Source organism: Convolutriloba macropyga, chromosome 7 (assembly GCF_964194025.1).
Source record: "Convolutriloba macropyga chromosome 7, txConMacr16.3, whole genome shotgun sequence".
Lineage (NCBI taxonomy): Eukaryota > Metazoa > Xenacoelomorpha > Acoela > Convolutidae > Convolutriloba > Convolutriloba macropyga.
The window spans coordinates 32,642,660-32,653,955 of record NC_134474.1 but is presented as its reverse complement, the minus strand read 5'-3'; the positions used below and the strand labels follow the sequence as shown (position 1 = coordinate 32,653,955).

General features: G+C 36.7%; 1 protein-coding gene across 1 annotated transcript in view; it reads left to right on the top strand.

Annotated features, from left to right (window-relative positions):
• LOC142342786 (eukaryotic translation elongation factor 2-like) overlaps window positions 1-11,296 on the top strand; it is a 425,342-nt gene that overhangs the window by 170,278 nt on the left and 243,768 nt on the right. The gene's annotated exons all lie outside the window — the stretch shown is intronic.

Below are 11,296 nucleotides of genomic sequence, written 5' to 3'. Positions count from 1 at the left end.
GATTTGGCAACTTTCTCGCTTTTTGTTTCAAGGAATACTTATCGCTCATCTTGGATTTCTAAACATCTCATGCTATGTTTTTTCAAAACGGTTTTATTTTTAATGAATATGTGTCGACATTTAATCTCTTTTAATGTGAATGAGAAAGTTATTTCATCGTGGTATGATGTTGAAAAACACTATGTGATATAAAGCAATACTAAAATAAGGCGAACAAAATAATAGCAAGCACTTGTCTGTTTAATTGACGAGAATATGCACAGTCTCATTAAACGAAATGCTATCGATACTTAATAAAATTCGCAAGCAAGTTTATATATCGGTATAAAGAACAGAAAGTTTTCTCGTACTCCACACATAAAGTAATAACAGGATATAACCTTTTTATGAAGTAAAATTTCATTCCCCAGACTATACTCAATTAAAAAAATGCGCTTTTTAAAAACAAATGAGCTGAGGTGCACCATTTCAAAAATTTGAGCATAGAACTGCTGATTTAGGGTGTGTCACACGCACACAAACACACACACACACACAATCACAAAAACACACACACACACACACACACATACACACACGCACACGTTGAACTTCTTTTGGAAATATGGAGACGAAGTGCACAAATTTCCCCAACGGTTATTCCAGACTCACATTATTAAACAAATCAAAAGAAAGATACCCATCGATCAACAGAAACTTAACTAAAACTTTACTAATGAGACCTAATGGCATGTGTATTTTGCAGATATTGTTCGCAAGTGACACTTTTATAAAATTTAAATCAAAATTTATTCAGAAATGGCAGCAGATGTTAGAATATCGATCAAACTATAGTCTAAAACTTAGTGAGCATTTGAAAGAAAGTTGAAAGAAAGTTGAAAGAAAGAACTTAGAGAGACAAAAGCAAGTTGATTTTGATCAGAGAATTTATATAAATGAATCGTCAAGAAATGGTGCTTAGAATCAATATTCGTTTCATATTGGTGAATCTAGATAACTAATGCTAGAGTGAGATTATTTGATGTAAAATCTTCCCATCATGTATTGAATGATTATGATACCACCGGAAATGTGAACGAACTCTTAGAAAAAGGTAAATGCAAACCATCTATGGTACCCCCTGCAAATGATTTCTGGGAAGTTTGCCTAAGCAAACCATATTGGGTAACCCTTGCAACCCCCACTGTAAATCATGGTGCTAAGATTAGTTTGTATCTTGACTTTTTAGCATTGATAATGGGTATATATATATATATATATATATATATATATATATATATATATATATATATATGTATACAGCTGATATTTGATCCTTTTTTCATCCCCAAAATCAAATCCACATCTTGATCTAATAATCAGATCTCTCCTGTAAATCTTTAAACTCTACTGTAAAATATCATTCTTGTTATTCTCTCATTTTGAGAAATTAATTTTTCAGTTTAGTTAAAAACGTTTTTTTTCCGCTCGCGAAATTCCATAACCCTACAGGTTATGGGCCGAGCAATTTTCTGAGTCATGAAACTGATTTCTAAAACAAAACTAAATTGTTGTTGACAGTCATAATCCTTTTATGCGTAGTACTTTTTCTTTTCACAACAGTTTTGCCTGCTCACACTATGATGGATCAACAGACAGTGAAGCTGCTGACCTACACGGGAAAGGCGCAGGACTTTCCAATCTGGAGCACAAGATTTGTTGCAATGACGCAGACGAAGGGATTTTGCAAATCACTACTTTAGACAGAGGAGCAACCCAATGAGCCTGCACCACTAGCCAATGGGGCGATTAATGATGAAAAGAAAAACCACAAAGTGATGAAGGATGCATATGAGAAGGCAGTTGCAGACATCAAGGATAAACGGAACAGTGTGTGGTGCCATCTGGCACTGACTCTAGATGCAACAACCCGTATGCTGATGAGAAATGACTGTGTGGGAGATGATGGCATCGGAGATGGAGCAAAGGCTTGGAAGCTTTTGCGGGAGAAATTTCGGAGTGTGGAGACGCCGACACTGGTGACTTTGGTGGCACAGCTTGCTCGATGCAGCTCGAGGATGCTGAGGATTCGGATAGCTTCTTCATCAGAGGACAAGAGTTGCTCACAAGGCTACAAGAAGCAGGGGAAGCAGTCTCAGTGACCCTCTTCAACGCCTTTGTCCTCAATGGTCTGCCAATGAGGTATAAATTTTTTTTTTAAAGAAAGCTTTAACCCGGCAACGAATTTCACAGAGTTGCGGAAAAGGCCGCGGAAATTCCATGAGAGCACAGCACAGAGACACAGGGGACATCCAGAAGGGACACAAGAAACGAAACTTCTTCGTGTGTGGGATCCCTGGACAATTTGCCAAGGACTTCAGGAGGAAGGAGACAGCACAATGCAGCAACTGTGGTTCGAAAGGTCACCTAGACAGGGCATGCAAGAGACAAAGAGATGGAGGCAAACATGAGTCAGTAGCAATGAGTCCAGCATTGGCTACACCAGACGAGGAATGCTGGGCAGCTCTTACCCAGTGGAAGACAGCAGGCATGCTAGTGGACTGCGGTTGTACAGATCACATAATGACGAACATCGATGAGGTCATGGACTTTGTGCCCATTCATCAATCAGTGGTCAGAAATCCCAACGCAGAGGCTTCCAAAGTGGTAGGCAGAGGCTGTGTGAGGATCAGCATACCCACAAACAAAGGGGAATTCCAATGCCAACTCAAAAAAATTTTGTTCTTCAAATTCAAATGCGGACCATTTTTCAAACTTCTTATCAGTCTCAAGATGCACGGAGTGGGGACATAGCTTCACTTTCGAGAAAGGAAATAGCTGCATGAAATTCCAGAAGGGAGTTTTGGTAAAACTAACACAAGAAGCATGAAACTTGACAGTGTAAGGAAGATTGGGTCATTTGAATCAATCGGATATGGTCATAAATGCACCAGAGACAGTGGAGGAACACGATGAGGCATGCAATGTGTGCGCATTGGCCAAGATCACAAAGACTCCAGTACCAAGAGTGGCAGAGACCCAAGCAGAAGATTAGCTGGAGAGGTTGTTCACAGAGGTGATGGGATCTTTCAGAGTAGAGTCACTGACAGGGTTCCAGTTCTGCATTGTGTTTGCAGCCCAGTACACGAAGTTTGTGTTTGTGGACTTGCATAAGGCAAAGAGCGAAGCACTGTACCACCTGAAGAAGTATGCTCTCAGTGTGGGGACGACCAGGAAGCTGAGACAAGACAATGCGAAGGAGTTTCTCTCAGAGCAGTTCAAGATGTACTGTTTGGATGCAGGCATTCCACATGAGAAGACCATACCAGAGACGCCACAACAGAATGTGTTAGTTGAGAGGTGCAACAGGACACTGTTGGAGATGGCAAGATGCTTGCTCATTGACTCGGGTCTTCCCAGGACGATGTGGTGAGCAGCAATTATCCACGCAACAAGGATCAGGAAATTGGTTGTGAGACGAGGAGAAGAAAAATTTGCTGCAGAGCTGATGCGAGGTATAAAACCTAAGCTTTCAATCAGTAAACTATCCTTTTTGGTTGCACAGTCTTCATGAGGAGGCGGGACAGAGATGTCAGCAAACTTGAACCTAAGGCACTAAAAGGAAAGTTTGTGGGTTACACTGAAGGAGAAAACGGATACGTGGTGTACGTACCCAACACACGCAAGGTTATGGCTGTTCGAGATGAGATTATCAAGGAGTCCGATGTGGGTTCAATCCCTGACAACACAGAGACGCCCGACCTACTAGATGAGGGGTCACAGCTGGGGATCTGGCAACCAGATGATGGTCATGAAGACGATTGCAACAAAGAGGAGCAGGGCACATCTACTGCAATAAAGGAGGAGTGGCATGACGCAGAGAGCGTGAACACTCAAAAAACGACACTGAGACGAAATGCCTCAAATGTTGAGGTATCAGCACTGGATGAAGAACCAACTGCAATAAGAGGGAGTCTCTGAGACTCGGAGTCACTGAAAGACAGTGAAATGGAGGACTTCTCCTAGTCAGAGACAGTTGGCTTCTTTGAAGAGGCCTTGGATCAAGCGGACTGTTCAGAGCCCAGACGAGGGACACGAGCATGGAATGTTCTGGAATTTTTTGGGGAAGTCGGGACCCACCTTTTTGTGACTGAGAGTGACTATGTGGAACCCAAAACAGTATATGAAGCCAAGCATGGTGGCGATTGGTACCAGTGGCAACAGGCAAAGAAGGACGAGGTCAAGGAACTCCAAGACAACGAGACTTGGAACCTAGTGAGACCACCCACAGACAGGGACGTCATACTGGGCAAATGGGTCGGTAAAGGGAAATTGGGACCCAATGGTCAGGTAGACAAATACAAAGCACGCTATGTGGCAAAAGGCTTCAAACAGGTGGAAGACCTGGACTACTTTTAGACTTTTGCGCCTACTTGTAAGCCAGAGACATTCAAGATTCTACTTCAACTATCAGCGAAAGTTCTATGTGATGCACCAGTTTGATGTCAAGACGGTTTTCCTGCACTCACCAATAGTTGAAGAACTGTATCTGGAACAGCCGCAGGAGTTTGTAAAGCAAGGATCAGATGGCGAGAACTTAGTATGCCGACATAATAAATCAATTTATGTTTTGAAACCGGCAGCTAGCAACTGGTATGAGGATCTGGCAAACCTCATATTGAGGCAGGTATTCACCAGAAGTACGAATGACCATTGCTTGTTCGCAAGAGCTGAGACAGAGGGTCACACCTTCAACTTGGTCTGGGTTGACGAGATCATAGTAGCATCAAGAAGCATGACAGTGATCTCCGATGTCAAAAAACGCTCGAAGCAGCATTGCACACGAAAGACAGAGGTAGAATACACTGGTTTATGAGTCTAAGAATGAGACGAGAAGAGGGCAAAGTAACAGTCGACCACAAAAGCTACATAGAAACAATGCTTGAGCGGTTTCAAATGGATCAATGCAAACCCTCAAGAACTCCAGTTTATTTGAATTTGAAACAACAGACAGCACAAAACGGAGACAAAGAATTGTCCAGAGGATCTACAGAAGCTTACTTGGATGACTTCTGTATCTGGCCGAACAGACGAGGCCAGATATCATTTTCGCAGGCAACATTCTGTCCAGACTCATGAATGCACCTACCAATTAACACTGGATGTGTGGATAAAGGCTACTGCGATATCTTCAAGGTTCCAAAGGTTTAAAACTTACTTACACAAAAGAACCTACTTATGATGTAGTGGGGAAAAGTGATGCAGACTGGTCCTGGTGACGTGAACAACAGAAAATCAATGACGGGCTGATACTTCAAGCTCAACGGACGTGGCGCAGTACTCAGCTGGGCGTCAAGAAGCAGGCTAGAGTTGCTCTTTCTTCATCAGAAGCAGAATATCAGGGCACGGCTGCAGCAGTTCAAGAAGCATTGTATCTGAAACAACTTCTGGCGGATTTCGGCATCCAACAGAAACTTCCAATAGCAGTTGGAGAGGACAACCAGAGTTGTATTAAATTGTGCGAAAAGCCAGTCATGTACAAGAGGAGCAACCACCCTGAGACAAAATTTCACTTCATTTGGGACAAGACGGAAGATGGGACTATTTCAATTCATTACGTTCCTACTGACAAAATGGCAGCCGACATCTTCACGAAAACTTTACCCGTATCGAAGGTGGAAACGTTCAGAACTGTTTTAATGGGAACAGAGTGTACGCAATCAGCTCAAGTCTTAGTGGGCGTGTTAGAATATCAAACAAACTGTAGTCTTAATCTTAGTGGGAATTAGAAAGAAAGTTATACTTACCAGTCTAGAGAGACAAAAACAAATTGTTTTTGATCAGAGATTTTATATAAATGAATTGTCAAGAAATGGTGCTTAGGATCAATGTTCGTTTCAATTTGATTAATCTCGATAACTAAAATTTGAGTGAGATTATTTGATGTAAAATCTTCCCAGCATGTATTTAATGATTATGATACCACCGGAAATGTGAAGGAATTCTTAGAAAAGTGTAAATGCAAACCATCTATGGTACCCCCTGCGACTGATTTCTGGGAAATTTGCAGAAGCAAACCATATTGGGTAACCCTTGCAACCCCCACTGTAAATCATGGTACTAAGATTAGTTTGTATCTTGATTTTCTAGCACTGATAATGGGTATATATATATATATATATATATATATATATATATTTATATATATATGTATATATATATATATATATATATATATATATATATATATATATATATATATATAAATATATATATATATATATATACAGCTGATATTTGATCATTTTTTCATCCCCAAAATCAAATCCTCATCTTGATCTAATAATCAGATCGTTCCTGTAAATCTCTAAATTCTACAGTAGAATATCATTCTTATTATTCTCTCATTTTAAGAAATTAATTTTCCTACTTAGTTAAAAACGCTTTTTATTCCGCTTGCGAAATGTCATAACCCAACAGAAGAGTAGCGAGAAAACATAGACCCCATACCTGCTGTAAAAAGTCGCATTTATGGTGGAACCTGTTTTTGAATCTGGAAAAGCCCAATATCGAAACATTATATCACAAATATCTTTCTTTTATCTTCTTTCTTTTATCATTAGATGAAAAGAAAATGAAAATTTTTAAAATATAAATCGTTTCAAAATCATTTTAAAGTTTATGGAGTTGTCTCAATAATAAGGGCCATTTTCTGACTTTATTTTGCATCTTTGTATCCAAATCAACATTTTATTTTTAATTAGTTTTTCACTACAATTTTCAAGCCTTTAATTTCTGGAATAACTTTTGGCTTACAATTTTACCCCAAATGGAGCTGCACGTTAATAATCAGACAATTAAAAGCGCATGGGAAGTAAAGTGCGTTTTTGATTATACGGTCGAGGTCCCTATTCAAAGACTGCCTGAATCTGATTCATTACCTTGAGTCAATAAATGAGATTCAACTTGCTTTGTTGTTCGTTGTATATCATGTTTAAACTTAGAAATTGCTAGAAAATAGAACATTTGATAGCTTTAAGCAAAAGTCAAGTTACCGATTACGAATGAATATCAGTTGTTAAAAAATGAATATATTTGTTCAAAAACTTACTTTTGCCTTTAGAACAACCTCATTTGACAGAGTTCTGACTCATGATCAATTGAAACAATTTAAGTTTTTGAGTTTGGTAATTTACAACTTTTAGTTTGTTAGATATAGGGGGTCACCTTGTCTGGGGCATTATGAATAAAGTTAGAAACGAGCAGAACTTTTAAAAATTAGAACAATTTTTAAAAGAAGGCAAAAACGAGAGCAATTTTTAAAACGAGCTCAAGTCTGACCATGGCTGATTGTTGCTTGGATGAGTCTGATTATGGCTAATTTTTGTCCCGGATGGGTCTACCTAAAAACGCGCCAAAAACGAGCAGCTTTTAAAAACTGGCTAAAGTCTGACAATTGCTGATTATGGTCTCGATGGGTCTGATCATGTCTGGGTTTATCCTGGATGGGTATGATCAATAACGCACACCTCCACTAGGGACCAGCATGTATCAAACATACAGTTTTTATCGATTTTACCAGGTATATCCACTTCACTTACGTCTGGAACTGCTGGTATGAAATAACTAATGACAAAGAGCAAGTAGCTGATGCTTTTCCTTTATATAATTTTTCTCTTTGAACCAGGGATATGATCTATTGGAACAAGATCGACAACAGAGTATCTCTGGGGCCTTGACACATTCATTACCGCTTCCAGGACATTACTAAAACTTTGTTAGTAATTTATCGTGAACAAATTGCCAATAAGAAGAAATTTTAGAAATTTAAAATACTTTACTCATTTTTCCTTGAAATAAACGTAATTATAGTAATATTACAAAAAATTTATTCGAAGAATTTATGGGTAGCTGGATCAAGTAAGTAATACAGTTATATTTTGGTACCAAAAAAATTGCAAATAACCGAAAACGAACACTATCTCGACTGTAGTGTTGTACAAAGAACAGTTAACCGCAGATAGTTTAATGTTGTTCTCAGCTGAATAGCTTCTCTGTTCTTCGGAAGATTTTTTTCAGTGCAGAGAGGATTAAAGAAAGAAAATGTGTAAAATGTTTAAGAAAAAGTAAATCATTAAAATTGACCACATATCAAAAAGATTTAAAGACAGTCGAAGATCAATAAAAAGAAATTCAGGTGGAATGATGATTTTTCCTGTGTGAAGTAGTTGCAGTTGCCTTGCATATAAACATTTTTGAAAAACTGTTTGGTTTAAAAGGATTTTAATTTTCTGGTCTCGAAAACGGAACACAGTTGGAACAACTTTTTTGGTGTGCTCGATCTCAAGCGTAATTTTTTTTTTTAAAAAAAATGAGCAGAGCAATGATTTGGAACGCTTGAAACACATCAACATAATAACGCACATACATATAAGCAATTTCCTACAATTAAAATTGACGATTCTGTTATTTTATATTTTTTTGCTTTTTTCTTTGCTTTTATTATCTTTTCGTAAGGTTTTAATGTTTCATTTTTTATTTCGTTAACACTAGAAAGAAGAAAATCTCAAATTGACTCAAATTAATTGAGATTTTCTTCTTTCTAGTGTTGACGAAATAAAAATTGAAACATTAAAAACTTACGAAAATATAATAAAAGCGAAGAAAAAACAAAAAAATATAAAATAACAGAATACTATCGTCAGTTTTAATTGTAGGAAATTGCTTATATGTATGTGCGTTATTATGTGCTCAAATCTCAACATAAAAACGCACACACATATAAGCAATTTCCTACAATTAAAACTGACGATAGTATTCTGTTATTTTATAATTTTTTGTTTTTTCTTTGCTTTTATTATCATTTTGTAAGTTTTTAATGTTTCAATTTTTATTTCGTTAACACTAGAAAGAAGAAAATCTCAATTAATTTGAGTCAATTCTGTAAACTCAAATAGGAACTCTCTATGGCATCAATAATGTTTTCTTGATTTTTTTTCTAGACATCTCTGCTTATGCAATTAGGATAGGAAATTAGGACGAACAAATAAAGTATTGTGTTAGACCAAGTATCAGCTGTAAAAGCCAAATTGCAGCGTATCAACCATCGATGCTCATGTTTTTGCTCAAATTATGATTCGCAAGTGTGTGGACTATCAAAAAGAGAGTTGGTTATTTTTTTTAATATCAAAACGCTAATTTTCTGCTTTACATTGACAAAGATTCAAGATGCTACTTGCTTTTAGCCTTTTTTTCCGAAGCTCAGTTCAATAGAGAAAGTAGTCATTGGAGAAACGAATTTTTCAGCTAAAGTATCAAATAAAAAATGATGTTTACCAACTCGACAAAATCATAAGTCGAGCTGTCCTATGAGATTTGAAATCAGTTCAGTAGAAACAATGCTTAAGTTATTACTATGACGCTTTCTTGGGGACAACGAAATTTTGTTAAAAGAAACTTATTTGGATCTTTTTCGCTTGTCCCACTTCAGTACGTTATGCACCCCCAATTTCAGAGCAGGTGTCATTACATAGTAAATCATTATGTAAAAAAATGCCATGTACCTCTGGGGGGTGCAAATAATTTGCAACCACTAAGCTGGGAGGGGTGGGGAGAGGCACAAACAGAAAAGATCCACATTTTTTTTTATAATTGCCGTATTTTTTTGAAAAAGTAACTGTTTTTTTAATATCCCAATTTCTCTTAGTTTTATTTATTGTTCATTTCCTGTAAACTTTTGAGATATTGTCAGAACTGCATTATTTGACTTCTTTCAATCCCAATCAAGGTTAGGGGAACCAATTTTTGATAATTTCTGACAATCTGCCGCGTATGTTTCAACTTATTGAGATCTTGGTAAACAAGAAGACAAAATTCAAATGAGATCTATCATTTTTGTTAAACATTTTACAGAAACTGAATCACAAAAAAATCACAAAAAATATATATCACAAAAAATAAAAATCGGAAAATTGTGGGGTTTCAGACGTAGCTTCATCTGGAGGCAAAGTTTTTGTTGTTCAACTTTGCTTCTTGTTCAAGCAGTGAATATATACAACATACAACTACCATTTCTAATGAGAAGCATCATCTACACAGTTGACTAGTGCTGGCTTCTTTGTAATTTTACAATTAAAAGAAACTGAATTTGTGTGAGCGTCGTAATACTTAGAAACCTTCTCGTCGCTTGTTTGAATTTTTTTGAACTCAATGGAATTCAAATTTTGATTTTGATTTTGGTGGAGACGCCATGGCAGTTGGAGACTTTTTTAAAGCGAGTATCCTTATTCCGCCAAAAGCTACTCCTCAGACGTGAAACAGATTTTTGCAAAACTGTTTGATTTGTGCGCTATTTTTGTGATTGTTGTCGCTGTTTCAAATTTTTACGGTGTCTAGTTTCTTTACAACAATAATAAAAAATATTTAACTTTTTGTTTCCTAAATAAAATTGCGCGACTAAATTAATGAGCGCACAAACTCCTTTCAATTTTTTGGGCGAATAATTTTTTGAACTCTCTAGATAATATTTTAAATCTGCCTATTTTATTGTTCCTTTTTGGTTATTCACCTGAATATCAAAACTGACAGCTTTTATATGCCTTGTACTGAGGCAGAGTTTTTTCTATGTAAAGGTTTCATTTAAAAGTTAGGTTTTTTAAACGCCTGAAGAAAATTTGGTTTTAAATGATTTGGAAATTTCTGAATTTTTTCTCCATTTTACTGTTGCTTGCGCGGATTGCTCAAATCTCTCCCCTCCTGACAATTAGAAACATATCAGAACTCCTTTTTTGGGCAATTTTTTTTAGTTTCGACACATTTTGTTTGAATAAAAAATTTTGATTTTTTTCTAAAAGGCGGCATTTGGTCAGACCGCCTTTGATTTTTTTCTCAGCGAAACAATTGAAAGATCCAATTGCTTTTATTAATATTGTGTATGAAAAAGTTTTCCACCAATCGAGTGTTTAGCAAACAGATTTTACCGAGCAGTGATAATGGTTTGCTCCGAACGTTTGCGAGCTTTTGAGGTACGCTCCAAACTTGTCATAGTTGTCCTTTTTTCAAGTAAATTTATATAATTTATTCAACATGCTTTTTAATTGAAGTTGATTTGAACAGTGGGACAATTTTAAATAAGGTTGAATTATTTTCTTTAAAATCAGACGGCATTTGGTTTTTAGAAAAAAAGATTGTCTGTGCTTTTTTTCTCACTTCATGTCCACTAGTTACTTTCTCTTCACTTGTTTCGAAGTTGCTCAGTTTTTTTTTCGTACGATGCATATGTTGATAATCTTTTCAGCAAATTTTATCCCAAATGAAT